The sequence below is a fragment of the Brassica napus genome, chromosome C9, assembly GCF_020379485.1.
Source record: "Brassica napus cultivar Da-Ae chromosome C9, Da-Ae, whole genome shotgun sequence".
Classification (NCBI taxonomy): domain Eukaryota; kingdom Viridiplantae; phylum Streptophyta; class Magnoliopsida; order Brassicales; family Brassicaceae; genus Brassica; species Brassica napus.
The window spans coordinates 31,625,538-31,653,209 of NC_063452.1; the positions used below are offsets into that span (position 1 = coordinate 31,625,538).

The 27,672-nt window shown below is 36.0% G+C and overlaps 1 pseudogene; it reads left to right on the plus strand.

Moving 5' to 3' along the window:
• The first annotated feature begins 1,753 nt into the window (after positions 1 to 1,753).
• On the plus strand, positions 1,754 to 10,500 carry LOC106422142 (annotated as a pseudogene).
• The last annotated feature ends 17,172 nt before the right edge of the window (positions 10,501 to 27,672 follow it).

Sequence of the window (27,672 nt, forward strand, 5' to 3'; positions counted from 1 at the left end):
CAACCAATGAAAAGTAACTCCCTACGAAGTTTCTAGCAGTCTTAGCAAAAAAATCAGATAGCTGATTGCTCATTCTTGGCACATGGTTGATTTTGAAGTCCGGAAAACAAATCTTCAACGTCTCTATCTTCTCCAGTTCTGTCGCAAAGCTTGGCCACTCATGGGGGTCATTTAGCATTGCAATCAGCTCCTTGCAGTCTGTTCCAAAGCTCTGGCACGGCGAGTGTTGAAGCATATTCTCCATCGCCCATCGCAGCGCTTCTACCTCCGAATGCAACGGTGATTCACATCGAGTGAAGTTCCGTGTTCCCATAAGTTGTATGTTCTCCCTACTATCCATCCAGACCCATCCACATCCACTAAAGCGTTCAGAAGCTTTCCAGGATCCGTCTAATAGACAGATATTACCCAAGCTTAAGACTTGGTTTTCCTCATTATTACTGGCCTGTACTTGTGGCGGTATCATCTCATTTGCATTAAACCAGGCTTGGCATTCACTCTCTGCATATCGAACGAGTTCCAAAGGATCTCTTTTTATACCCCTGAAAAGCTTATCATTACGAGCCTTCCAAATATACCATATTATCCAGGGATAAGGATCCCTGTCTCGATCTGGTGCAATGATATTATTTTTCCTCCAGAAAAGATAGTCCATGTTTGTGTAGACGCTTGCCACTGGGAATATACCTGGACTTGTAGGAGTTGCCGATAAAGACCATACTTGCAATGCTGGAGGGCATTCAAATATTGCATGGGTTACAGATTCCTCTATTTCCCCACACCTTGGGCAATAATTATCGCACATCATATTACGCCTTGCTAGATTCCTCGTTACTGCTACCTGACCCGTTATCAATTGCCATACAAGATGGCACATTCTTCAAATATGTTTATGGTAAGTGTTTTTCTTGAAAACAAATCTTGAATAATTCTTAGACAAAAAATTATTGATCAATCAAATACGTAATGACGCGATATATCAAGAAAACTACATGAGCTTCCATTCAATTACATAAACCCTGCAAAAGAGTATTTCAAACCCTAAACCCTAAAACTTAATCCCAAACCTTATATCATACTTCAAACCCTAAACTTTGAATACAAAATTTTAAATTTCAAACTTAATTCTTAATCAAAACTCAAAATTTAATCATTTTAAAAATCTAATTTTAAATTTAAATTCTAAAACTCAAACATTAAGTCTTAAGTCTACACCCTATATTTAATATCCTATACCCCAAACTTAAATTCTACATACAAAATCATAATTATAATCTTTACAAACTTATAATAGAAACTTTAATTTAAACTACGAGTATATTCTAAAACTCAAATCATATACTTAATCCTAAATATTAACCCTAACCCCTAAACCACATATCTCATTTTAGCATGTATCATTAAAACATTAAATCTTAACTTTTAAATAAATTATAATTCCGTAAAAACTTTTAAATTTCAAATACAAAATTTATATTTCAAATTTCAAATTATGATATCAAAGTATTTAAAGCTAAGATAATTTTTATAATAGTTCAAGATAAATAAAAAGATAATATGTATTGTTTTGTTTTGAACCATTGATTGAATTTGATCAAAGGCCCAAAATCACTCTTGTGTATATCCTCTTCCTTTCTTCCTATTGGTTTACTTGTTTTTATGACAAAAATCACCATCTGCACCGTTGGATGATATTGAATCTAACGCTTGAGATTAACTGTACTTTTTCTGTTTTAATTATTGTTTCTGAGATCTACAATTCAGATAAGCAAGAGAGAGAAGAGATGGAGTTCGTAGATGGTAGAGAAACGAGAAGACGCGACGTCAACACCACCACCACTACCATCGTTCGTTACTATCACCACCATCGCCATCTCTCCCATCCCCAATCGCTCGTCATCACCACCATGGCTTCTATGATCCGTCTTTCCACCACCACCGTCACACTCGTCTCTTCTCTCTTTCTCTTGGAGAGAGTAAACTTGCTGAGTTTCTCACCGACGTTTTGGTGGTCACAGAGAGAGGTAGGGTTCTGCAGTTGTATTGTACTATGTATTGCTTTGAGGGATTATAAGACATAGCTACTTGTGAGAACGTTGATGGCTCTATATTTTTGAATGGTGCTGTTGATTTCAATACAAATTTTTTTTCCAGATTGTGGAGAAGATGATTGAAATGATCGACTCTGGTTTTGATTGTGGGAATGTGATATGTGCCAGATATGACAAGGTGAACTCTCCTTCTTCATTCTAAAATTCAGTGTACGATACATCATACTTATCTAAGCTATGAACTATTTTGACCTTTGAGTGTTTCTTTATTTAAGCTAATTTACTTTGAACACCTTCTTCAGACCTTGTTTCTAGGAAAGCAACACCAGCAAGTGTGGACCTCCTCTATGACATCTCAGATGATGTATGAGAACAAAGGCTTAAGTCGGAGATGGCAGAGAAAGCTAGCGGTGGTGGTGTAGGCCTAATGGAAGAAAGTATGCTGCTCTCTCTAGTGCTTTGGGTACTTTACCTTGGAAAAAGCCTTAATCTTCTGAATTTGAGAAATTGGCTAGGTACATGGTTTACTTTTTTTTTTTTTTTTTTGAATATATGTTAAATTTACTCAAAAAGAAAATACACTGTTTTGCAACTTGTGCTACATTTTATAGGAAAGAGAACTCAAGATTTTGAGACTCTATGCTATCTGGTGGAAAACAACACCCCTAAGGCTGCAGCGAAGGTAAAATTTCGAACCTGACGGAAGGAGAGACATTTGTTTCGGACTTGCCTATCAAGCATGCCGACCATAACCGAGACTGTCGTTGGAGTAGCTCCATGACTTCTGTCATTTCTTTCTCGACATAAAGAATGTATCGAAAGCTGGAAAACATAGCGGGTTAGGAACTTGGAAAGAAAGTCCTGACTATCCTTGGTAATCACTATTATCTCTGTCCAGTCTGTGGTGAACCTCCCACGAAGAAGGTTTTTGGTTAGCCGAGACCACACCTCTGCAGCGAATGGACATGAGAAAAACAAATGATCCCTAGTTTCCAACTGGTTGCAGAACACACACGCTGGGTTTATACTAGAGGACCATTGAAGCATTCGGTCACCAGTTGTTAGACGGTTCTGAATAGCTAACCAAGTAAAGAAAGCAAATTTTGGAGTATGATGTTTGAACCATAAGCTTTTGTGCCAGTCGACAGTTTGAGCTTGCTGATGAAGTAAACTCCAAGTGTTTTTTGTGCTGAATACATGTTTATAAGCATCAGGAGAACTCTTCCAGACAGCACAATCCTCTTCATTTGATAGCTTGGTTCTCCGTTCTTCCATAGCAGCTTCAATAATGTTCAGAATATCTTGTCGATGGCTTCTACGTCTTCTTCTCAAAAGCAACGCTAAAGAAACCGTTGTAGTCGCTCTTATCCCCAAGTCAATACACCCACGGACTAACGTCCAAGTGGAGACCAAGAATCAAACCAGAAATAGGTTCAGTTTCCATTTCCCACCTTCATTTTATGAAACTGTTTTGCGATGTCTCTATACTTCAGAAGCTTCCTCCACATCCATGATCCTGCATTTGTTGTATCCTTGATAGACCATATTGTGTCGTTCTTAACCAAATAAGCCTGGATCCATTTAGCCCAAAGCAAAGGTTGAGAAGACAGGAGCCTCCATAACAGTTTCAGAGTACGGATTTTGTTCATCACTTTAAGTGATCTGAGACCCAAACCTCCTTTCTTAGGGAGACAGACCACATCCCAGGAAACTTTTGCTTTCTTCACATTAAGAGAAGGACCAGACCAAAGAAAAGCAGAGCAGAGGCTGTTGATTTCATTGATACATTGCCCCGAGAGTTTGTAACCAGTCATCCAAAAGTTTACCATGCTTAGCAATACTGACTTTATCAACTGTAGCCGACCAGCCATAGACAGGAAATGGTTGGTCCATAAGCTAATACGCATCTTTATCTTCTCGATAAGCAATTGATAATCATCTTTTCGCATCTGACGCGTAAGAAGAGGCAGGCCTAGATAACGCACCGGTAATGTACCAGAAGCAAACTGAAACGTATTAAGCAGTTCTTGACGATTCTCATCTGTCATACCAGCAGAGTAGATTGTGGATTTCGCCATACTTATCTTCAACCCTGAGACTTTTGCAAAATAGTTAAAGACGTTCACAATACTCTCAACTGATCGTACTCGTCCATCCGTAAATACCATTAAATCATCAGCGAAACTAAGGTGAGTAAGTCCCAGATTCTTGCATTTTGGATGGTATCCAAACTGGTTCGCATGTGCAGACTTATCCAGCAGTTTGGACAGCACGTTCATGCATATGGCAAAGAGATATGGAGAAAGAGCACAACCTTGTCGTAGACCTCTTTCACTCTGGAAGTAGCCAGCCAACTCACCATTTACTTGTACAGAGAAATAAGCTGTGGTAATGCAAAGAGATATCCAATGAATGAACTTAGTAGGGAAGTTCATGGCCTCAAGCGTCTTGAGCAAAAAGCTCCACTGAACTGAGTCGAAAGCCTTTGAGATGTCTATTTTCAGAGCACATCGCCGTGATATCGAGTCTTTGTGGTAGTCCTTTACCAGCTCAGTAGCAAGAGGGAGGTTCTCAATGAGGAGTCTACCTTTTACAAAAGCGGATTGGTTCAACTCAATAAAGTCCGGCAGCGTATTCTTCAATCTGTTCGCTATAAGTTTCGAAATGACTTTGTAAATGACGTTGCAGCATGAGATCGGATGGTAGTCTTTCATCTCTATGGCTCCTGTCTTCTTTGGTATCAAAGCCAAAATCGTGGTATTGATTCCTTTTGGTAAGAAACCTTTTTCAAAGAAAGATTGGATCGAAATGATGAACTCCTTTCCAATAACTGGCCAAGCTGACTTGAAACATTCCACTGTGTATCCGTCTGGGCCGGGTGATTTATCATTTCGCATCGCAAATAGCACTTTAGTTATCTCCTCTGCTGTGATTGCCTTCAGTAGCATCTCATTTACTGTATCAGAACAACGACAAGGTAGCAACTCGCGAAGCTTATCGATTTCAATGCTCTCAAAGTCTTGTGGCTTATGCTGTAAAAATTCCCGGAAATAACTCTCAGCTTCCCCTTTTATCTCCTCTGGTTTATGAACTACTCTCCCATCACGACATACCACCTCATAAATCAAACTCTGAATATCTCTTGCACTAGCTGCTCTGTGGAATACTTTGTTACTCCTATCACCAACATTGAGCCAGTGAAGTTTTGACTTCTGTTTCAAAAACTTCTCCTCAAGACCTGAGATTTTATCCCATCTTTCATAAGCAACATTCTCATTCTCCAAGTTGACTTGTGATGGGTCACGCATACTGAGTTCCCGTTTTTGACAAAGCTCTGCGTAAGCTTCCTTTGTTTTTGATGTCAAATTTCCCATGCTATCATTTGCTAAAGACCTGATTTCTGGTTTCAGTGCCTTCAGCTTTTTTGAAAATCTGTAAAGAGATGAGGTCGACGAGAAGATGGGAACAGATTTGTTCCAAAACTGCGACATCATCGGGAGGAAGTTTTCTAAATCAGCCACTGCATTGACAAATTTAAATGGTCTCTTAGGCCGATGAATTTCGGAACTCAGATTAATCCGACAACGTAAATGGTCAGAGCACCCTCCTCCGTCGAACACATTATACGATTGCGGGAAAGCACTGAGCCAGAAATCATTAAACAATACTCGATCCAGCTTCTTTGATATAATCCCTTCACTTTGCTTGTTACTCCAAGTGTAAAGCGGACCATGAGAAGGAAGATCAAGTAAAGAACAGTGTTGAGTAACACTTTGAAAATCACGCATTCCTTGCATTATAAACGGGGTTGTTTCATGATCTGAATGCTCTTCAACATCCAAGGTTTCATTGAAATCTCCCAACACTAGCCACGCCTTATTTCTAAAGATTGGCGAGTTTTGGTGATTCTTCAGGTCCTCCAAGAGTACACACCTTTCAGCTTCTGTATTTTTTGCGTAAATAACGGAAAGAAAAAATTCATCTCCACCACTAAGAGCCATAGAGACCGTGATCAGTTGATCACTTTTAAAAACTGGAGTTACTTTCACATCAGATCGCCACACCAACCATATTCGACCCAAGTGATTGTACTCATAGTTTGTTAACACAGACCAGTCACCAAAGACGAAAGTTGTTATCCTCTGACTCCTTCCCTTTATAACCCTTGTTTCCAACAGAGCACCAAACTGAAAACCTTGCTCTCTGATCTACTTTTTTACAACTAAATGTTTTTCCTTTTTATTAAAACCTCGGACATTCCAGAAGAAACCCGACATAATTAATGTTTTATTTTATTTTTCCGTTTCCCTCCAACACTTGGGACTGTGTCCTTTGTGCTAGAAGGGCTCTTTCCAGAAGGGTTTCTGTTAACTCCACGAGATGGTTTTTGAACAGCTGAGCGAAGAAGTCTTTCCCTCGTTTCAGTTTTATCATTACCCCTTATCTCCTGTGAATTTACCTCCGGTCGAAATTCTCCCTTCTCCATATCCTTCTCGATAGCATTGCTATCATTACCTTCACCCATGTCAACTTGACCCTCCTCTACATCTAAAACTGCAAAGCGGGATGGTGAACTAATCTTCTGATCATGAACGTGGTCCTTGCCTTCTGATCTGCCCCTCTTCAAATGAGAGACATTCTTCCAACCCAAATTCTCTATTTCACCACCCTTCTCTGCATCATGGTACTCTGTTGTCAAGTTCAGAGTCACTGTATCCTTCACGATCTTTGCTGGTGCCAAAGTTTCAGTGGGTGATTCCATCTCAGCGGCATCAACTAATTCAACGCTAGCTACCGCAGGGTTTTGTTGATCCTTTTCCGATGCATCTACCACAGAAGTCTCAATCTCCTTAGCCGGCGTCTTTGTGGGTGACTTGGCCTTAGTCAGAATTTTTACCTTAGCACGGCAAGTTGTATGAAGGTGTCCCCATTTAGAGCAGATGGTGCATCTGTCCGGTAACCATGGGTAAACAAATTCCACCTCCGCATTGACCCCAAGTTTAGACTTGAAACGATTGCTGGTACGTAGTTCTTTTGTCATATTAGCTTCGACAAAAACTTTCGCTTCCTCAAAGCTATTACATTGGAGCGTATCTGGGTGTAAGCGCTTTGGTTTTCCTACAGCACTAGCTATGAAACCAAGACCTTTCCAAGAGAACATCCTGCGAGGAACATTCTTCATGATGATCCACACTGGAATAGTTTTTATCTCTTCAACCTCCTCTTCCTCCTCCTCAGGAGCCCACTTTGATAGAACTAACGGGATGTTTGCAATGTTTCACATTCCTCTTTTGAGAACCCTTTTCCTTGTAGCCTCGTCCTTGATTCTGAATTTCACAGTGCGATCATTAACGACATAGACGTCAATTCTGATAGATTTATCTCCCAAAGGCCAGATCTTATTGACTATGAAATGGATTTTTGCTACATGTGGTGCCTTGTACAGAAATCGACCTTCGAGAAGATCATCCCAAAGAGGCACAAATTGTGATATCACGTCATCTGGAACTTCAGCGACTTCCTGTCCTTCACTTACTCCTATTTCTAGAACATGCTCAGAGAGCGATGGTCCATTCTCTGCAACTTTAACCCATGACGGGTTTAACTGCTTCACAGGTGCTACCTTGCTCGTTTCCGAGCCCAACTCCACGGGATCTTGCGTCTCCGGCGCCGGCATCGGCGTGGGGACTGATTGCTTGCGGCAGAATCTTCAAAACCCTAATCTCCTCACAAGTCGCCCTATGCTGACGTGTCGTTCTACGTGCAGTACATGGTTTACTTTCTCCTTGTTTGCTATTGAATTTTCAGAGTATTGACTCATGAATGTTGGTGTGTTGGGTTTAAATTAATCTTACAGGAAAAGTGAATACGCGGCATGGACACTTGCCAATAGCTATACACTTAACCAATCTCATCCAAACAAGAAGAAGAAGAAGAGAAGAAAGAGACAGGAAGAAGGAGACGACGGAACTGCAATGGGAGGGAGACCGCAGCTTAGAGCTTTAAGTTTTGGTTTATTAGGCTTGGTTCAATTTTTTTTTTTTGGTTTATTTAGGTTTGGTTAATTAGGTTTTGGTTTAATTTTTTGGTTAATGTATAAACTGATTTTATTTGTAAACAAAATTTAATTAATAAATAAAATTTAATTTTTAATTATTGTTTTTAATCATTTAAATATTTTTTAGTTTTTATAATATGATTAATTGTTTTTATTACAAAAATTTGAAATAAATATTACATTTTAAAAAATAAAATGAATTCATTATTATAAATATTAACAATTGCATAGAAATTAATGCTACTGTTGTTTATTTAACTATAGCATACGACATATCCGCTATCAAAAGTGCCAGACCTATTATAACGTGCGCTGTCAGAGCGTTTTAGGGAGCGCTATTATATCGAATTCATAGCGTTTTTCGTCCACTATTACTACTCATATTTCCTGTAGTGAGCTTAACTAATCTGATTAGATTTATTAGGTTCTCCAGCTCTCTGTGGATTCGATCCCTAAGTTTTACAACTGAACCTTTTATTTGAGAGAATAATTCACTCCTTAGGGTAATTTGAGAAATATCAGCTTAGAAGCTATTTTATGTTCCAATATGGAAAATGTTTTCATATTTATAGGTAGCTTTAACTTTATCAAAATATGTATAACCAATCAAATTTAATAGTTCTATTTTGTAATTGGTTAAATAGTTTCAATTTATAGTTTCAATAATAGTTTTTAGATAAAAATTAATTTTCTTAATAACTGTGTTTTACCTAAAACATCTTATATTTAGGAACGGATGGAGTATTTACATTCAATATGCTTTTGTGGTCCAATCCATAATGAGAGCTTGAGCTCGAGACTTTTGTAAGAATTGATATTTAGATTTTCTCTTCTTGGTTTTGTTTCCTAATCTTAAATTCAAACAATTTGTTTCTTTTTTTTATTAAACTTAATGAAGGCAAGGAGAGATTTAAGGGCACTCAAGGGATTAGTCAAGCTTCAAGCTATAGTTAGAGGCCATATCGAACGAAAGCGAATGTCAGTCCATCTGTGCAGGATGCACACTTTGGTTCGAGCTCAGGCTCGTGCTCGTGTCACTCGTGTTATCGTCACACCTGAATCATCCTCTTCTCAATCCAACAACACCAAATCTTCTCACTTCCAAAACACAGTAAGCCTGTTTTAGATTATTCTTATTTAATCTGAAACTAACCTTTTATTTAAGAGTCCTCTTTAACAACTCTATTCTCATCCATAAGGATCCACCAACGCCAGAAAAACAAGAGCATTTGATCTATTCATGCATTTCCAAGCTAGGTCACTCTCATATTTTCAAGGTAATTACATCATTATAGGCGTATGTTCAAACCATAGTAGGTTTGTATGTTTCTCGTTATTGCATCCATGTTAGTTAGGCTTATACATTTTACATTTGTTATCATTATTTGTGAGTCCTATAACTACTTATACTAAAAGACTGGAATATAATTTTCCAGAGGAACGGCTCTTTGGCAAACAACAACAGACCGTTCTCCGCTATGAATCCTTGAAATGGACAGGAGACACAAAAATTCTTATACCCGACGCAATAGACTAGACATGTTCTACTTATCCCAGCTTGTCATAGACAACTCAGGCCGGTTTGGACCAGTTTACACCTTCCCTTTTAGCCCGTCCTCCTCACATGAAGAGGCTGTAAACCAGTTCTTCACTGCAAAGAACAGTCATCAGTTACACTCAGCTACTTCTATAAGCAAGGGCAGTGCTTTCACGGTTAGTTCAATTGCACCGAGTGATTGCACAAAACGTTGCTGCTATGCGGACCATCCAAGATTCATGGCTTGTACAGAGTCATCTAGGGCTAAGTCCCGCTCGGTAGTGCCCCAAAGTCGCGACCTCAGTTGTATAACAAGCAGTCTTCGTCGAAACAGTTTGGATTTGTTGATGTGCCACACTGTGGTTATACAAGGTCTGGTCCGTAGAAAGTTTATGCTCTACACATTAGTTTTATGAACAAGTCTTATCCCGGTTCAGGTCGGTTTGACCGGCTTGGGATGCCAACTGGGTATAGGTACTGAGAAATGATGTTGGACCGGGTTATTCTATTTGGTTGGGGTTGTGATAAACTGATTGTAATCAAATGTAGAAGTGGAGAACCGGTTAGATCCGGTTTTTTTGTAGATCAATTGACTAAGAGGATGATTGGTACCAGTTGTGGGAGCGGTAGACAACACCATTTAAGTTCACAGCACTCAATCAAAAGCAATCAAGCTTTATCACTTTTTTTTTACATTCACAGCAATTTATAATAAATTCACAGCCTTTCTTTAAAATCATGTTATTATAATTGTTGTCGAGAGACAAATACATACAGTCCAAATCTAATGAGTCTTAAGAATTAAAAACCTAAGGCCAAAGAAAAAATAAATTAAGTTACAAAAAAAAAAGAAAAAATAAGAAAAAATAATCACAACTATAATTCTACAGCCAAAACATGAAAGCACAACATATACCAATCATACCCTAAGTTTTGCTATTAATTTTCCTGGTTGCACTTTGGAGCAAGTAGATTAAATCTTAAATGCAAATAGAACCTTAAAAAAAAAATGCAAACAGAACTTGCTTAATCATAATGTTGAGTACACAACCACTCTTAATCCATGATGCTGACAACTATTGCAGTTTCCACGTAACGATAATGACTATATTTTTAAAAAATAATAAAAAATTTGCTTATACAATTGAAATGATATAAACAGAATAAAATAATGACATTAACATAGACTAACTGAAAATTTATTAAACAACTACGGTTTATAAGAATTGATTTATTAATTCACTGTAAAATCATTATTAAACACTACAAGAAAACAGCAAGGATCCCGAGGGAAAAAAACGTCGGAATTTCGTCGGAATATCGTTATTCCGACGACATACCAACGAAACAAGTCGTCGGAAATAATTCCTCGGAATTTCTTCTTTCCTAGGAAATCCCTCGGAATTTCCCGACGGAATTCCGAGGAAACAAACTTCCGAGGAAATTCCGAGGATCACTAGTTTGTCAGAAATGTCCTCGGAATATACCGAGGGAGAACTTCGTCGGGATATTTCCTCGGACGTTCATCGATCGATGCGAATATTCCGAGGAACAGTTCCCTCGGTATATTCCGAACGTTTTTTTGTAAACAGATCGATCGATGGATTTATGTCCAAAAACGCATCGATCGATCGAGTAAAAAATATAATTAATTTCCTCGGAATGTAAAAAATATTAATTTTTTTTTTAAAATAAAATTTCTGAAATTTAAATTCGAAAATATGAAATTAAAATTGAAATCATATTAATTAATATTCAAAGTTTCACAAATAAAAATAAAACATTCCGAGTTTTTGGAAAAAAAAAAAACTACGGGTCTGGCACGTCCGGGAACACCTCGTTCGGGTACATCCTCTGCATCATCTCCATCATTTGCTGGTTCAGCCTCCTCTGTGCCTCATAGCCCGCCTGTTGAGCCGCCATCTGGGTCTCCAACAAAGATATACGATCATCTTTGTCCTTCAACTGAGCCGTAAGTACTTCTGGATCAACAAAGGGCGGTGGTGCAGAAGAAGGAGGAACTGACCGGGTGCGACGACCCAAACCGACCAAACGTCCCTTCTTCTTTGGAACCGACTGAATAGAAAATAGCCAAATTTACGAATTTAAACCAAGAAATAAATGAATTGAACTTTTAAAATAAAAGAACTTACGGATTCAACGATTTCGTTGATTCGAAACCGGGACAAGTTGGTCGAAGCCGTCGATGCGTCATCCTCGGTTTGAAGCTGAGACACTTCGTCTACCACCTGAGTTTGGACCAGGTCGACCACGTCCCTCACAAGACCGTCATCAATCTGGCCGGTCTTCTTGTTGGTATACGCCCTCCTCATTAGGGCGAGATCATCAACCGGCTCGCCATCATTTTCTTCCGCCTTGAAAAAAAACATAAATTAAAGAAACATTAGAAATTAGAAGAAATGCACAATAAATTAAAATTCTGAAACTCAAATAATTGAAGAAAAAGCGGTTGAACTTACCATGCGATCTCCCAGAGTGGTAATAGATTGAGCACCCAAGTTATGCTTGTAGATGCCCTTCTCTTTACGGTCGCTCCTGCGGTTGGTGGAGTTGGTGGAAGAAGTTTCTTTCGTCTCTTCCTTATCCCAATGCGCACACAACTCCTTCCAGACCGTGTCGTTCATCGACTTTGGGACCTTTTAATAAAAAAAAAAGAAAATAGTTTAATAAATTAAAAAATAGTTTAATAAATTAAAAAATTGTTTAATAAATTAAATCGAACCTTGTTGATTTCCCACTTCTTCTTCCACTCGTGGATCTGCTTCCCATAGTTGTCCATAACTTTAAGGACGAAGTGGTGATAGATAAAGAGCGTCTCATCGGAATTCCAGTTGAACTCTTGCTGAAAAAAAAAACACAATTAGTAGAAAATTTATATTAAAGATTAAAAATATAAGTAAAAAATTAGAATACTTACCGCAAACTGACGAAACCATAGAACCTGCTTGTCGGTAGGGAAGTGAGTGAAAGTCGGATGTCCACTGTCGAGGGCAGAGTACATCATACGGTTGATCCATGCGCTGATCCCGTTCCCTGATCGGTTGAACCTAATAAAAAGAATAAACGATTAATAATGAATCCAAATTTAAAGAAAAAAAAAAGTTTAATTACCATGTTTGACCCCGTCCATGTGGATACGGAGTGAGATACGGAAGATGGTCACGACCGGGCTGTTGAACCAACTCCGCAACACGCATCACTCCCGGAGGACCCGGAGGAACAGGAGCGGATGCAGCAGCGGGAGCGAGAGGAGCAGGAGCGGGTGCAGCAGAGGGATATGTATGGTTGGAGCTGTGGGGCGAAGGGGAATCCTGAAAATGGCTGGAATCCCGAGACTGGGTCCCCGTACCACCACGACGACGACGCTGTCGAGGCCGGGTCTGATCATCATGAGACCTGTAAATTAAAAAAATATATTTAATAAATAGAGAAATATATAAATTAATTTTTTGTTTTTTTAAAATCCCAAATAATTTAATCACAAAAAAAAATTTATATATATTAAAAATATTTAATAAATATATAAAAATAGTTCTAATAAACAAAAAAATAGTTTTAATAAATAAAAATAGTTTAATAATTACAAAAATAGTTTTAATAATATATATATATATATTAAAAATATTTTTAAATCCCAAATAATAGTTTTTAATCACAAAAAAAGTTCTATAGATATTTAAAATGTTTTGTAAAATCCAAAAAATCAAATTTATATACAAATTTTTTTTTGTAAAATCCAAAAAAACGAATTTATATAGAAAAATCGATTTGTAAAATACAAAAATCGATTTTATATACAAAAATCGATTTTATAAATACAAAAAAAATAAAAAAATTCTAAAAAAATTCTAAATCAATTCAACAAAACAAATTATTCAACCAAATCATAATTCTAAACCTATTATACAACCAAATCACAATCCTAACCAATCACCCTAACAAAAATCTATCAAAACTACACAAAAACCTAACAAATAGAACCTGAGAGAGTGGGATAGGGTCCTTACATGATTTGTGTAAGAGAAGGGGGAGATCGCCGGAGATATCGTCGGATTTCAGGGGGAAATCACCGGAGAGAAGAGAGGAGTCGCGCAGAGGAAGAAGAGAGAAATGGGGAAGAAGAAGGGGCTCGTGGTTATAAAACCTAGGGTCCGACGGACATTATCCGTCGGAATTCCGTCGGAATTCTAATTTCAATTTTCGCGAAATATTTGCCCGGTAAAATGAAAATATTCCGAGGAAATACCGAGGAACTAGTGTTTGGGGTTTCAAAACATCAATTTTTTTTGCCGTATTTCATTTCTTATACAATTGTAATGCATACCATTGAGGATTCTTTGTATAGATGAGCATAAACCATGAAATAACAAATTTCAAAACTAATTGAAAGTATTCCCTTTACCGTTCTTTAAAAGGTATAAGTGTTTCTCTTATGTTGTGGGATTTCGTTCATACAATCGGAAAAGTGTTAATTATACGGTAAGGAACAAATAATTGACTTCATAATGAACGTAAGACACTTAATAAGGGTTATATTGGTGTTATTCAAACCGCAAAACGTTGTTGATGAAGAAGGAGAAGATGAGGCTGCACAAGCCATTCCAGATGATCCTCCCAGTATGGCAGATCCCAGAAAATACTTTTTTTGTGCCAGTTATGTAGTTCTCCAACAGCATCTACCGGAAAACGCTCATGTCCACCGACGTCTGGCGTCCTTTCTGCACCAAAATCTCTTAGTTGTATCTTCAAATCTTTCCCACAAATTTTCGGAGGTGGACTGTCAAACACCCTCTTGTTCTTCGTAAACAAATTCCTACTCCTACGATATGGATGATCAGGTGGTAGGAATCTCCTGTGACAGTCAAACCAACACGTTTTCCTTCCGTGTTTTAGTTGTAAAGCATCAGTGTTATCTTGACAATATGGACATGATAGCCTTCCATGCGTTGTCCATCCAGACAACATACCATATGCTGGAAAATCACTTATTGTCCACATTAGTACTGCCCGCATTTGAAGGTTTTCTTTACACGAAACATCGTATGTTTCAGCACCTTGAGCCCATAGTTGTTGCAACTCATATATTAGTGGCTGAAGAAACACATCAAGTGATCTCTTAGGATGCTCTGGTCCGGGAACGAGAATCGAGAGAAACAAAAACTCTCGTCGCAAGCACAAGTTTGGGGGTAGGTTGTATGGTGTAAGAATGACGGGCCATAGAGAATACTGTCTTCCACTCTTGCCAAACGGACTGAAACCATCAGTACATAATCCAAGATAGACATTTCTTCTCTCATACGCAAAGTCGGGATACTTTGATTGGAAATGCTTCCACGCTTTTGCATCTGAAGGATGTCTGATCTCACCATCTGTTGAGTGCTCCGCATGCCATCTCATTGGTTGCGCTGTGCGTTCAGACAGATACAACCTCTGCAACATTTCCGTCAAAGGTAAATACCACATCCCTTTATATGGTACTGGAACTCTTCCACTCGTATCTTTATAACGAGGCTTTCCACAAAATTTGTATGTAACCCGCTGTTCATCCGCCCGCCAATAAATCATGCAGTTGTCGCTGCATACATCTATTACCTGATACGATAAACCAAGACCAGCTACGAGTTTCTGAACCTCGTAGTATGAACCAGGAGCTATATTATCCTCGGGTAGAATACCTTTTACAAAATCAGCAATCGAATCCACACAGTCTTCAGCCAAATTATAATCTGTTTTAATGCCCATCAATCTTGTAGCAGGTGATAAAGCTGAATGACCATCTCTGCAACCTTCGTACAATGGTTGCTTTCCAGCATCCAACATATCATAAAATCTCCTAGCTTCTACATTGGGTAAATCTTCCTCTCTAAAATGATCATTTACCATTTGCTTAGTACCTACACCATAATCTACATCCGTTCTAATTGGTTCTTCTAATCTAACCGCTGGCTGAGGTTCGCTAGTACTACCATGTTCATAATCAGTTTCCCCATGATGATACCAAATTTTGTAACTTCGTGTAAACCCACTCAAATATAGATGAGTCCAAACATCCCACTCTTTAATAACCTTTCTATTTTTACAATTAGAGCAAGGACATCTTAACATACCTGTTTTTTCTTCCGGTTGTCGGTGAACTAACCCCATGAATTCGGTTATACCTCGTTGGTATTCTTCCGTAAGCAATCTCGTGTTCGGATCCAAATGAGGTCGATCGATCCAAGAACGAAAATAATTTGAAGAAGACATATTTTTTATGAATCAAATTCATGTGTAAATAGAGTAAGAGGGAGGATGAAGATATGGAGTGAATGAAGAGGAAGAGGAGTGCTTGTATTTATAGTTTAAATCCTGCCGACAGACCGAGGAAATTCCGACGGAATTCCGACGGAAAAGGCTAGTTCGTCGGAATTTCCTCGGAATTTTGTAAAATCCCCCAACGGTTCTCCAACGGCTATAATATTTCCTCGGAACTCATCGGTTTTTTCCGAGGAACCCATTTTTCCTCGGAATTTCCTCGGAATATATCGACGGATTAATATTTCCTCGGAATTCCGTCGGTATATTCCGAGAAAATTCCGAGGAAACCCAATTTTGTGTTTCCTCGGAATTTCCTCGGAAATTCCTCGGGATATTCCGAGGATTTCATTTTCCGTCGGAATGTCCGTCAGAATACCGCTGTTTTCTTGTAGTGAAAGATTCTCGAAAATCTAGATCTTTTTTTTATTGTCCTCAGTTTTAGTTCACTAAAAATAATAAAAAAAATTCTTTTACAATTGAAATGACATAAACATAATAAAATAAACAGAATAAAGAAATTACATTAACATAGGCTAACTGAAAATTTATTAAACAACTACGGTTAATAAGAATTTATTTATTAATTCACTGTAAAATTATTATTAAAGATTCTCGGAAATCAAGATCTTTTTTGTTATCGTCCTCAGTTTTAGTTCACCAAAAATATGTTTCTTGGTTGAGATTATATAAATCTAGCATAGAACCAGTAACAGAAGTGTCATCTACAAAAATCTATTCTTTGGGTCAAAGTCTCAAAAATTGTTGGCATAAGAAAATAATGTTGAACCATATTATGTTGGTATATATTATGATATGAACTAACTTCCTTTTTTTTTGGCCAACATAATGATATAATGTTGATATGAACAAACTTTTATGCGGAATGTTTGTGGGATTTACAGTTTTAAAGGTTGTATATACTGACAAATTGACTTATCGAATGTTTAATTTTATAGCAGATTTTGAATACCGGAGATGTCAAATATCTAGAACATGAAAAAAGAAACTGATGCATAATTTCAATTAGCAACAATCAGGCGTAGGGAAAAAAAGATTATGAAGGATAAGTTGATTCAGCAAGAGAAGGTGATAGTCGCTGTGATGAGTTACCACGAGGAGAAACTCAATGACCAAAATAAGTGTATGAAGCTGAGGGAAGAAAGCTCGGATATGGAAAGAAACAACTTTGAAAAGCAATTCAGTGACTTAGCAATGAGTATGGAGCTGAAGCTAAATGACGGAGAGAAGCAACCTAAATAACGGTTTGAAGAGTAACTCCATGGCCAAAAGATGAGTATGAAGCTGAAGGAGGAAAGCTGGAACATTGAACTAAAAGCCTTGAAGAACAGTTGGAGAAGCAGCTCAATGATCAAAGGCCGAAGGAGAAAAGCTAGAAGATGGAACAAAGCAAGCTTGAAGAATCTATGAGAAACTTCTCCAAGAAAACAACACCAACGTGGAACACCTTAATCCATACCAGCAACTTTGCAACAAGGTATTAAGCCCTCTTTCAAATAGTTGTGTTTGTTGGTTGTTTCTTATTTTTGAAGTTATCTTGTTAAAGAGTTTTGTGATAATTAATTGTGTTTTCAAGATAAGCTCATAACTGAATCTCCACTTGGAAAGATTTCCAGGTTTGCTCCCCATTTGGATGAGTATAGCTGTGACTTCTCTTAAGGCATGATACTGACAGCCTGACATCTATTGCAATTTTCCACATCACAATGATGATTGTCTTTTACAAAATAATCAAAACTTACTTCTACAAATGACATTGACATAGGCTAACTGAAAATTTATTAAATAACTACGGTCTGTAAGAATTGTTTTTATTAATGCACTATAAAATCATTAGTAAAGATTCTCAAAAATCAAGATATTTTTTATCATTCTCAGTTTCAAATTCCTGTGAATAGACAGACCGTTCACAAAAAAAAAAAAAAAATTGATTGAGATGATAAAAACTAAAATCGATAACAAAAGCGTCATTTATAAAAAAAAAATATTGTTCTAAGAAAATAATGTTGAAGCATATGATGGTTGTGTATATGATGATATGAAATAATTTCTAATTGGATTGTTTGTGGTATTCACAATTTTAAGGGTTGGATATACTGACAAACTGACTAATTGAATGTTTAATTTTATAGCAGATTTGAAAAATTGGAGATGTCAAATATCTAGAACATGAAAAAAAGAATCTGATGCATAATCTCAATCAACAAAAATTGGTGATGATTGTTGTCATGAAGAGTTATGAGGAGCAACTCAGTGACCAAATGATGAATATGGAGTACAAAGAAGAAATTTGGAAAATGGAGTGAAGAAATCTTTGAAGAAAAGTTTGAGAAACTAAGGTCTCAAAATGTACAATATAGGCACAACCCTGGTTTAAAAAATTGGGAGATAATTAGACACTTGAAAATTCTTCCTTTTTTAGCTATCAAATGAGTTTAGATTATGGTATTTACCTTCTCACATTCTATTAAGAGAAGCAAAAGAAGGAGAATATTCATTTTCACAGTTGAATTATTTTCACTTTTATCTTACATATGGTTTTGAAAGCTTTCAAATCAACCATCGAACTGATACATGTTATTTTAATGTTTTTAGTCGTATACTTAAGAAAAACTTACATTTTTTGTAATTTTAAGTCGTTTTAAAAAATTTCAAAATATAACATATAAGAAAATTCTAATATATAAGAAAAATATAACATATAAGGTGTCCTCATTTTTGTATTTTAAAGTCGTTTTAAAAAAAAGTAACATATAAGGTTTCTTCATTTTTGTAATTTAAAGTCATTTTAAAAAAGTTCAAAATATAACATATAAGAAAAAATCTAATTTTTTTTATTATATGGTTAATGTGATTGTTTATTTATTTTTTAATAATATAAATTTAAACAAAAATGAAGAAAGATGCAAAAATTGTTATCAAATCTTTATTATTCATAATCATTAATTGCCATATATATGTAAATCATATTAGGTAATTCCATAGCTTTTATTTAAGGAAAGAATACACACTTCCTATATTTTAGGTTAATATAATGTTCTCTAGTGTTATATAATTATGGAATAATGTGACACCATTAGATTAAACTATACTTTATATTACATGCTCTAGAATTCTTTGAAATAGAATTTAGAAGACATTTAGAGTGTCACTTAAGATTTGAGGTTTTTTTTAATTAATACAAAATTAAGGTTCTAATTTTTTAAATGCTTTCCAATTAATATTTAGGGGATGTAATGTTTACGTACATTAACATACACTGAAAAAACCCATCATGATATTGGCCTGCCAGATTTTTTTTTTTCAAATGTTCTTTAGCATTACCATAGCCACTCGAGCATCTGCTAACTATTAAAGATAAAGTCCTCAACATTTGTTTATTGCTCTGTTCACCTACACTGTATAGAAAAGAGCACAAATTAACAGAGCCTTTCGTGTTCAAAAAATAACAACAGAGCAATACCAGAGAACAATATTGTTGAGAAGAAAACAAAGCAAGACATTTGAAAGTTTAGGTTCATCGTCAATACAGTTTCCGCAACATTTCAAAAACCTTGAAATTAACAAAAGTGTACTTTTCATAAATAACAAAGCAATATTTCACAAACGAACAGTTAAATGTTTTTTTAAATTCAATTGAACCATAAGAGAATCAATCACTAACTGTCGTTATTATTATGGTTAGAAGACAATAAATCCTGAAATTTGAACCAAATTTTTGGAATACACAATTTTTGAATCAGGCTAACCAAATTTTTGTGATACACAATTTTAGAATAATAGATCCAGGCTGTTTAAATTATAAACAAGAAACTTTTATCGAATTTTTAAGTTTGTTTTTGACATCGAACGGTTATTCTATTACTCAAACTTGAGGTGATCTAGATAACCAGACCGTAATAGAACAACCAATGAAACAAATTTCTCTATGAAAAAAAAACTCGCAGTTTTAACTAAAAAATCCAAAATTCCATTATGCGCTTATGGGATGTGAGAGACTTCAGATTCAAAAATATCTCATATTTTAAAATTTTGTTACCAAAATATTTCTTCGTCATTATAGGCCTCTTTCAGCTTTTCACATACTAATTATTCTTTTGTTGCAGGTTATTTGATGATATCATATGGAGTATGATTTCTTGCAGACTTTTTTGGTATAAGAGACAATATAATAATGTTTTTTTTATCATTTTAGTTAACTTTGGTTTAATAGAGTTGATATAACTTATAAATCATTTTCTTGGCTTTTAAATTTTTTTTGTTTATATCGGATTCCCGATTCGGTTTTACATTATTTATTATGAACTAATGTGATGACTTAATGATCATCAGCTGGTTATGTTCTAAGACATGATTAAATTAAGTCAAATGTCATTAAACAGAACCAAACACAAACCGTACCAAATACAAATTGAACCGAATACAAACCACACTAAACACAATATGATTTATTTCAGTTTACAAATTTCTAGCATCGAGATAACTAACCAAACTCATAAATTAATTGAAGTGCTCATCCTATTTTAATGATCGCCAATCAAAATTGTGATTTTTGTTATGAAAATAAGGGGAAAGTCTATATTTTATTAAACAATAAGGAGTTCTTTATATAGGGAATTACATAAGTTCGAAACCTTAATACAATATGGGTTAGGAAATACAAATACATAAGAATATGAGCCTTTGGATATGGGCTTCCACGAGACCTTGGTTTATAACACTCCCCCTTGGAAGACCATCTCCGAAGTGGTTTGTAATACGCTTTGGATGTTGCCTCATTAAAACCTTACCAGGAAAACCCAATGGGATAAAACCATGGTGAAGGAAAAAGAGTACAACACGTATTACTCTCCCTGTTGAGTACATCTCCGGATGTCAGTAACGCCTTAGTAATTAGATCCACCAAATCCTCGCTTGAGTGAACTTGGACGGACAAACAACATGTATTACAAAAACTAATTTACCCTTCTTCGGGTAGGTTAGTATCAAATGGACCCAAGTCTTTACTTCCTTGTAGGTAACAAAAATATGTATAATCGCGTTCTAGTGCCTTTGAGTCGATCATGAGCTACATCTAGCTAATAGATTACTGCAAATTATTTATCTAGCCTTGTATGGCTCGCCAAATCCGTCAAAACTTTATGGCACTTAGACATGGCATTTTGGGACCAAGGATCTCCTCATTTTCTTCATTTGGGCCGAAATTATCTTTTATGAACTGAGGGACCTTATAAATATGGGACTTGTCAATTCGTAAGCTTAGTCCATATCAAACTTCTTGAGCACGTTATCTATGTATGTCATTTGATGCATAAGGATTTTCTTTTCAAGGTGCTCAATGTATAATCCAATATATAATATTGTTTTCCCAAAACCTTTCATGTTGAATTCGAATTCTTTCATGATGTGTTCTATCTTTGGGAAATTTTACCAGAGTTTCCTAGGATATTCAAGTCGTTTACATAAAGATATTCAATATTGTTCTCGAGAACTTGATGTGTTCGGTAGCTCGATACCCTCTGGAACTTTCACATAAATTTCGTTATCCAGTGGACCGTATAAATATGTATTTTATTTGCCAGACTTATAAGGAATCAGAATGTCGTTGCATCCACCACATAGGAGTATGTCTCCTTTATAATTGATTCCAGGTCTTTGTGAGAACCTTATGCAATTTCGCCATTCTTATTATGTTTTCTCACCAAAAATTTAATTATGTCCAACTGGTTTGACTACATCTCTTCTCTTAAGAGATTTCATATACCACGTCTTATAGCATTATCAATTTGCTTAATCAATTTCTCTGAGTGCACTCTATGATAAACGTTGGTTTCATGATCCTCGCTTTTGTCAAGCGCTTTTGTATTCAAATATTATATCATCATTGACGTCAATATTATTTTACCGGTTCCATTTATAATCCAGACATGACATAATGCATTTAGATCATATTATTTTCAGGTACCTGATCTTTATTCATGGTCATGTCTAAGGTTTCCTTTGGACAACCTTAATTTCGGATCTGCCATTTCAATTTTATGCTCTTCTAATTTTCGAGTAATACATGTATGGAACCGTCTTATCTTAACTAAGTTCAATATCAATTTTACTAGAGCATAACCCGCTGGTATATTTCAGTTTGGGTCATCAAACATCTCTGGCAATTGACTTGTTTAAGTTCTGAGAATGATTCATTCTTTGGACTCTTATTCTATATTCATATTTGAGGATCATTATTCATTCTCGAAATCATTTACCAGCTTATTATTTCTCTCCCTGATGTTGGATATACAGATTTATCTAATCCATGGCTTAGCCTTAATCATATCTCTCGTGGCCTTATGTATTCTTATGGAGATTTATATCCAACGTATACACTTAATTCAATTTCAGATCCCATCTTATAAATTTGTGGTGGAGCAACTTATTTAAGTTCTCTATATGGGAACATTAATTTTTGACCCTTTATCAAATTCATGGTAGAGTCTCTATTTGTTCTTTGGCATTATGCGAACAAATTTTGCTGCAACTTATAAGGATTCATAAATCCACCGGTATCACCAATTACTCTTGCAAACTTATTGCAGATTTTTACAAGGATATGTACAACCATATGTCGTCACATATGATGGATGATCAGTCCATCCGTGGGTGAAGCCCACAAAATTCCTTGCTTATTTTCGAAATATCATGGTGAATACTCTTATTATCAATTCCCTTATTCAAAGGGGCAGCATATCTTAAACCATTCAATAGAATGTCGCATACTTAACCGGAATGGCATGACCGGTTTGCCAATCATTAATCTTCATATAATCTTTCTAATGTGCAATTTCGTTTTCAGATTTGATTTTGGCCAATTTCTATTTGGGCTATTGTTGTCGTGGATGCTTAACTTATTTAGGGATTTTGGGATTCTCTGATTCTCCCCCTCGAGATAATAACACTTAATGTTCATTTATCTCGTATTGAATCCCAAACTTAGGTAATTTAATATCAAATTTTGTTCCCTTAGACAATAATTTTGAAAACATCATGCATTAAATAAATCAAAGTGTGCAACAAATAGCCAGAAATAAATTAAGTCTGATTAGATTAATAGGGATTTAAATTCGGCCAAGATAGATTATTCAAAAGACTTTGGCAAAGGAATTTTGGCCAAGGGGATTCGGCCAAGATGATTTTATTAGTTTGACTAGATTTCATATTTGGCCAATAGAAATTTCAATTTGGCCAAGGGATTTCCTATTTGGCCAAGGTTTCACCTTTGTGGCCAAGGAAAATCGGTTAATGTTTGTCTTTGGCCAAGCTTTTTCCTTCGGTCAAGGTCTTTTAAGGTTGGCCAAGAGAATTTAGACTTTGCATTTGATCAAGATTTAATCTAGGCCAAGCTTGTACATTTGGCCAAGGCTTTAAAGATCATGCGATTGTTCATTAGGCCAAACATAAGTTTCGGCCAGGCCAAATCCGAATGGTTCTAGGATTCTTATAGATTTTGGCCAAAGAGTAATTTTATGATCAGATTTAAGTTTTAAACAAGTGATCATGTCTTAAAATTTGGCTAAGATTTCATTTGGCAAAGGCTTTGAGAAACGATCCTACAAATGTTCATATGAACATGTATAGTCTTGGCCAAGCCAAATCCAAACAGTTTTAGGATTTGGTTATGTGTTTTGGATTTGCTAGATTTTTCAGCATATGATTCAAGGTTTAAAAAAACACATATAGGCCAGGCAATGTAACCGAATCAAGTTTAGCATATGATGAAGTTTTGATCCTACGGCCAAGCTTTTAATCATGCGGATAGGATTTCATGCAATCTCTATGTTTTAAATAAGCAAGGCATCATTTTCAATCAAGTAATCAGCTAGCAAATCAGATTTGGATCATGTGAGCATGTGACTGAGCAAATTAAATCTAGGTTCCATGCTGCATGCAATCGGATTTTATCTTTAACAATCAATCCAGATTTAAATTTCTTAGCATGCGAGCTAGGCGATCAAACAAATCAAATTTTGAGTTTGAAGCATGCGAATCAGATTTGGTTAAGACATACCATTCAGATTTTAAACATATCATGTGATCAAGCAACCAAATCAGATTTCAATCAATAGCATGTGATCAAGGCAATTTCTATTTCTAATAGGATTTAATCATGCAATTTCAATTTCCTAGGTCTAATCGATTTTTAATCAATTAGCATATGAATAATTTCAATCTAATAATAAAATTTTATCCCTAGGTTGCATGTGATCAAATTCTAGAATTCTAATTTAAATTTATTAAGTTTTAAATTTTCAGAAAATTCCAATAAACATGCGATAAGATTTTAGGTTAAATTTCAAATCCTAATTCTAATAGGATTTAGACACATGAACATGTAATTATTCTTAGTCTAATTATGCAACCTCAAACATGTAATTATTCTTAGTCTAATTATGCAACCTCAAACATGTAATTATGCATGAAAAAAATATCAAGTTATACAAGCATAAAATCGGCCAAGACAAAAACCCTAACAACTTTATAACAACCTTGTAACAACCTTCCTATTTTTAAGGTTTCTAGGTTTTAGCATGCAATTTCAGTTTTAATGTTTATGTTTATATTTTTAACATTAAAACATGTAATTTTTATTAACAAACAGATCATACAATCAAGTTTTAATAATCCTAGCATGTGATTAGGTGATCAAACAAATCAAATTTCAATTAAGCATGCGGTTTGCAATTCTATGCCTAGCATGCGATTTCTAATTTTAAAAACATGCAATCAGATTTTCTTAAAACAAACAATCATATTTTAAAACTTTAAACAGCATGTGAAAACAAGTTTTAGAAAAAAAAAATTTCATCAAGGGATTTTAATTTTAAAGCTATTTGATTTTTTTTAGGTTTAAACAAAAGCGATTCCTAAACACATTAGGAATCGGTTTTTCAAGCATACCAAGTATGCAATTTGATTATTGACATAATCAGATCTGAAACTATAGTTTTAGGTATATGATTCAAGTTTTAGAATTATTAGAATCATATTAGATACTGTAGGTTTTATACAATTTTCGGTTTTAAGCATGACATGTGATTTTCATGTCATGCGATTTTATATTTAGATTAGTTCTTAGGTTTAAAAATTATGACCATGTTTTACTAAGTTTTAAACATATACTATATGATTTATAAGGATATAAATCGAATTATGTAGTCATAGTTGGTTAGGTTTTGATTTCTATTTCAAAGAATTAGGGTTTTGATCAAAACAAGCAATACGATTCCAATTTCAATTCATTCAATCAATCAATCTCAATTATGAATTTAGCAATCCTAGCATATGGATTTCTATGTCAAGAATCAAGCAACACCATTCAAGCAATCAATCGATTTTAATTTAGAACATATATCATACGATTAGGGTTTATAAAATCGATCATGTCTTTAGTTTTTAGGGTTTGGATCGATTTCTTGCATAACATGCAATATGCATGCATGCGGCTAGAGTATTAGGAATTGGGGTATCGAACTTATGATTATGAGGTTTGATTTACTCATTGGGGTTTTGATCTATTACTCTATGGTTTCAATTAGGGTTTAAGGATTACTTTAACCTCAAGTAGGGTTGAATGGACCACCAATGAGATGAGGATCGCGAGCTTAACGTTGAGATTGATAGGCGAACGAGCTGAGGTCGTCTAGAGCTGGAACGTATCGTGAGCTGTCCTTGCTGGTATCGGGAACGCGAGCTGAAGCTGAGATCGTCTGATCACGAACGGAAACAAGCTGTTATCGCGAGCGGTATCGAGTCGTCTATCGCGAGCTGGCTGAGATTGTGTCTCGGAATTGAGCTGAGACGGTCTGAGGTCGCGAGCTATGAACTCCTTTTGATCTGAATGGAAAAGAGAGTTTGATCACACGGGCAGCAACTCCTCTCGGCTTGAACTCCTTGTTGATGATTTTAATTTCCTCGGCTCATGAAACAACACGAGGAGCATTAGATAACATGAACATCATAAGCTAACAAGATAACATGAATCAACTAAGGTATGATAAACTTATCTTGCACAGGAGTTGAGTTCGGCTAGAAAATCCTTGTTGGAATCGGATTTGGTTTCCAAAGCAAATCGGCGTGCACTGTATCTGTGCGTGAGGACGCGTCGGTGGTCAGATTGATAAGCGGTTTGCACTGACTGATTCGTCTCGGCAACGGCTTCGATTTGATATCTTGATCGTTTTCTGGGTCCTCACGGTTTGGGAGAACGGCCTCTTTGAAGTTCTGAGGCAGATTCCTTTTCGTTTAGGGTTTGATGATTTTCGGCTGAGTTGAAGAATATTTTGTGGGGGCTTAGGGCTAGAGGCTATCGTGCTGATAACGTGTTATGAAAATAAGGGGAAAGTCTATATCTTTATTAGATAATAAGAAGTCCTTTATATAGGGAATTACATAAGTTCAAAACCCTAAAACAATATGGGTTAGGAAATACAAATACATAAGAATATGGGCCTTTGGATATTGGCTTCCACCAGACCTTGATTTATAACAATTTTCACTTTTATTTGCTCTTTTTGTTTCAAATATTTGTTTGAGGGTTATTAATAAATTTTACCAAATATATTTTGTATATTTTTATATTTTTAAACATATGTATATATATAGTTCATTAAAATATTGTATTTTCTAGTTTTTGTACGAAAGTAGTCTATAGCCAAATCTTACAGTTCTAAAATAATTATATATCCAAATATTTCATTTTTGTTGTGAAACTTAGGATTTAGAACTGTAAGTTTCTGTATATTATTAATGAATAAGTGTTCCCTTTATATAGGGGTTACAAGAGAGATAAATGGAAAATACAATAATATGAAAGATTACAAATCATAAACATAAACGAATTAGGAAATAGGCAAGTTGTAGCCGCCTCTCTCTCCTCTCCAAGTCTCGCGGCCACCTTTCTCTCTCTAGGGTTGGACCGTCTCTCTCTCTCTAAGTGTATGGGCCGGTTATGGACATCCACCAATTGATTTATAACACTCCCCCTTGGATGCCATAACCATACAGGGATTGTAATACGCTTAATGTTGCCTCATTAAAATCTTATCAGGAAAATCCAGTGGGACAAAACCATGATGAAGGAAAAAGAGTACAACACGTACTACTCCCCCTGATGTGAACCTCAGTGGAGGTCCTTCAGCCTACGCATCCCAATCTGATGCTTGAGCTTCCTGAACGTGCATGTAGGAAGTGCCTTGGTGAATAGGTCAGCTGAATTGTCACTGGATCGTACTTGGACGACTTGGACCTCACCGGCTTTCTGAAGCTCGTGAGTAAAGAAGAACTTAGGCAATATGTGCTTCGTCCTATCACCTTTTATGTAACCGTCCTTGAGCTGAGCAATGCACGCAGCATTGTCCTCATACATCACGGTTGGCTTTTTGCACTCGGCCATCCCGCAATCAGCTCGGACGTGTTGGGTCATCGACCTCAACCAAACACACTCGCGGCTGGCCTCATGTATGGCCAAGATTTCCGAGTGATTAGATGAAGTGGTCGCGATGGTTTGTTTCATGGAACACCATGATATGGCCATACCTCCATGTGTATAGACATATCCTGTCTGTGATCGAGCTTGATGTGGATCTGATAAATAACCAGCATCAGCAAAACCAACTAAACCATCTTTGTTATGGTTAGTATAA